Genomic DNA, 4,498 nt, shown 5'->3' with positions numbered 1-4,498 from the left:
AGATAGATAGATAGATAGATAGATAGATAGATAGATAGATAGATAGATAGATAGATAGATAGAATGAACAAGCATAAGTACTTACTCATGCCAGGCACTGTGCTAAGCTTTGGGGATACAAATACAAGTAAGCAAGATAGTCTGCTCTCACAGAGCTTACATTTTAAACAGGCTCTACACCACATAAAGGAAAGCTCAAAAGTGTAGGGAGGATGATAAGAATGATGGCTGGAGGGAAGATGAAATGGTTTATAGCTGCTGGCTAGGATGTTCAGCGAACTTGGAGTTAGGAAGACCTGGGTTCAAATTACTTATTCTGCCTTGACACTTACCAGCTGAGTAGAGATGGACAAGTAACTTAATCTCTCTAACTAACCCTCAACTTCCTCATCTGTATAAGGGGAAAAACAACCTGTAGTATCTTTCTCAAGTAGTTGCAGGGATGAATTGAAATAATGCATATTAAGTGCTTTGCAGATCTCAAAGCATTATATAAGTATTAGCTCTTATCTTTTGACTTAGAAGAAGCCATCAATAAGCATTTATTAAAAACTTTCTAAATGCCAATTTACTAGGCACTGGGGATAAAAAGACAAAAATGGAAAGTCAGAGATCTTGCATTCTATCAGAGAAAACTATACATATATGTATATACACACACATATGTGTATATATATATTGTTTAATTATTTTTAATCATGTCTGACAAAGATACAGGAGTGGTTTGTCATTTCCCTCTCCAGCTCATTTTACAGATGAGGAAACTGAGGCAAATAGGGTTAAGTGACTTGGAGTCACACAACCTGTAAGTGTCTGAGGCCAGATTTGAACTTATGAAGATGAGTCTTCCTGATTCCAAACCCAGTGCTCTATCCATTGCACCACCTAGCTGCCATATATCCATATCTATATCCATACACATATCCATATCCATGTTTGGGGCGGGGGGGGGGAGAGAGAGAGACAGTATAGACTGGTGGCACTAACAAATAAGAAAGGATCATCCAGAGCAAGTGATCTATATTTACTGTCTCTATTGCTCACCATTCACTCACTTCAAGCTTTTGCAATATGGTTTCTGGTCCTATAGTTCTCTGAAACACTACCACTGTTCTATTAGTTACTAAATCTTATGGCCTTTTATTTATTCCCTTGATCTTTCTGAAGCTTTCAACCCTACTGATCTCCCTCTCTTCTATGTCCCTCATTAGCCAGCCTTGAGTAAATCTGGTCAAACATTTCCATTTTTATACCCTCATCTCCCTTAATCAGTTACTGCACCCAAAGATTCCATATTTTAGATCTGCAAGTGGAGGTAACAGATAATATCTTGCTCCTCAGCAAGTACCATCCTAGAATCCCCACAAATGAAGGAGCATTTCTAACACATTTCAGAGATTGAACTTTTCTTATATGAAAATGGAAATCTAGGAGGCCATCTTTGAAGCAGTCATAGTAATCCTTTGGAGCAGCCATATTAACCCAATCTGGGGAATTACCATACCATCATCCAAATCTGTAGATTTGGAGTCCTGCAGTATCTCACTCTCATCACCAGTCAACTATAAATAATATTTTGTATAAAATCTCATTTAGACATGTAAATCTTGTGCCTGGGCTTTCTTTTCCTTTTCCTAGTGGAAACATTTAAGTTACCACATAATCACTCATTTAAAGAAGCTTTTAACATCCAGTGAAAGACATGAAATAGGGGTAGGAGAGACTGATCAAGGCTTCTGAAATAGAAGTTAGCTAATTTCAAACCAAACCAAACCAAAGATGCCATCTTGGTTTTAAAAAATCACAACAGCTAAAGTTTGCTGGAAAATTAAAAAGGATAACAATGCTTATCTGTGAAAAATCTCCTGTGCCCTATATTGTTTGATCAGATATTTCTTTCTGATCAGAAAATTATAGTATAGATATTGCCTGTACTATATAGCATTGATATCCTGCTTTAATTGTCTGTACCATATATCACCTGGATCTTGTTAGAGCAAGTTTCTTAACTGTGAGTTTGTTTTTCTGTATGCCCCTGTATTATTGTGCCTCATTGGTGAAGCTAATCAGAATAGGGTAAGCATTCCTTTGATTATTTCTTTTCTGGATAGGAAAGTCAAGTTGAATTTGTACTCAGAGATATCTCTCCCTGCACACTTATCTGCTCTAAAGATGGCCTCCCACAAATGTAAAGATTTTAGCTTTTAAGACAAGAATTCACTATTTGGTAAAAATTGTTGGGAAAACTTAAAAGCAATATGATAGAAACTAGGTATAGGGAATATCTTACACCATTTAACAAGATAAGGTCAAAATGGACATATGACCTAGCTATAAAGGGAGAGAAGATTAGAAGAACATGGAACATATTACCTATCACACTTATGGATAGAAGACTTTATGAATAACAAGAGATAAGGAGCACTGTGAGATATAAAATGGATTATTTTGATTACATTAAATTAAAAAAGTTTTGTACAAATAAAACCAATGTAGCCAAGATTAGAAGAAAAGAAGAAAATGGGGGGTAGGGGTGGGGAATCATTATAGACAGTTTCTCAGATAAAGGTCTCATTTCAAGTATATAGAGAACTTTTGTCAAATTTATAAGAATATAAATCATTTCCCAATTGATAAATGGTCAAAGGATATGAACAGGCAGTTTTTCAGTGAAGAAATCAAAACTATATATAATTATATGAAAAATGCTCTAATTAATTATTGATTAGAGAAATGCAAATTAGGACAACTTTGAGATACCTCACATCCATCAGAATGGCTAAAATAATAGAAGGGGAATATGACAAATGTTGGAAGGGATGGGGAAAAATTGGGACACTAATATACCTATGATCTGATCAAACCATTTTAGAGAACAATCTGGAATTATGACCAAAGAGCTATAAAACAGTGCATACTCTTTGACCCAGCAATACCATTATTAAGTCTATTTCCCAAGGTTATCAAGGAAAAAGGAAAAGAACCTATATGTTCTAAAATATTTATAGCAGTTCTCTTTGTGGTAGCAAAGAACTAGAAATTGAGGGGATGCCCATCAATTGGGGAATAGCTAAACAAGTTATGGTATATTATTGTGATGGAATGTGTTGTAAGAAATGATGAGCTGGTTGATTTTAGAAAAACATAGAAAACTTGCATGAAATAATGAAGAGTGAAATGGGCAGAACCAAGAGAATATTGTATACAGTAACAGCACTACTGTGTGAAGAGCAACTGTGAATGACCATGTTATTTGGAGTCTTATAAATACTCCAATCAACTACAAAGTACCTATGAAGGAAAATGCTATCTACCTCCACAGAAAGAACTGATATATAGAAGTATGCATAGTATGGTTTTACACATATTTATTTATCTGTGTCAAATGATGGCCTTCTCGAGTGTGGGGTGGGGAGGGAGGGAATGAGACAGTTCAGAACTTAAAATATCACAAAAAATAAATTTAAAAAAATTTTTAAAAAGAAGCCAATAACGTCCTCTGTCAGTGACATCTACTGACATTCAGTTGTGGCGGGCAAAAGGTGAAATGACTGCGATAACAAAATTGGAAAATGTTAATAAAATTTTCCCCATTTCCGTTTTATAAAGTGGTTTCCGAGAATGACTTCCACAAGGACTTACTAGAAATAAGAACTAAGGATTTGAAGTATGTGTGGGATGTGTGTGTGTGTGTGTGTGTGTGTGTGTGTGTATTGGAGAGATGTTGATCAGATTGCATTAGAGCTTGCCTGCCTGACCTTTCTGTCTTATCTCTTTCTCTTTTCTCTAATTCTTTCCTTCATTTTCTCTCTAAACTGGGTACAATAAGGAATAGAACTACTGTTTCCAACATTTATTTACTCATTCAATAAATGCTGTCTTTCAGTTTAGAAAGCAGATAAATTAACCATTTAGCATTTTTCTCCCTTAAAACAACTAAACTTAGGTTTGCTCAAGTTTTAGGGTTTTTTTTTTATCTTTATCAGTAGTCCTTGATTTTTGTCAGTGGGGCTCAATAGAAAACGCTTCTCTACCTCTAGCTTACAGAAAGAAAAGAATCAAGCACCATACTTTAGGAAGTAAGTAACAAACTAACGCCTGTGTTTCTGTGAAATGGGGATTTGTAAAGGCAGTGGGGATAGTAGAGAGTATACCCCACTCCATAGGTAAAAGACTGATCCTGTGGTTGCATGTAATTTAGAATATAGTCCTACCTCCAGAAAGCATCCCCCTCTAACCCCTCCCCGACTCTACCCTGTTTCAGGATCCTCTAGATTCAGCTAGGTTTTTAAAGTAAAAGTAATCATTCATATATAATATTGCACAAATTTATCACGAATATGGTTTGATATTTTGCTTCCACCTGGAGTTTATGCTACAAAAACTTCTAAATACAGTTTAAGTATAGCTCAATGGTTCTCAGTGTTTTTTGTTCAATGAACTCCCTTTAACAATGTGTTGTGAACCCTCAGGCTAATTTAATATACTACTCATAATA

This window comes from Vombatus ursinus, unplaced genomic scaffold, assembly GCF_900497805.2.
Source record: "Vombatus ursinus unplaced genomic scaffold, bare-nosed wombat genome assembly UNPS02000582.1, whole genome shotgun sequence".
NCBI classification, from domain to species: Eukaryota; Metazoa; Chordata; class Mammalia; order Diprotodontia; family Vombatidae; genus Vombatus; species Vombatus ursinus.
This window is presented reverse-complemented; position numbering follows the sequence as displayed.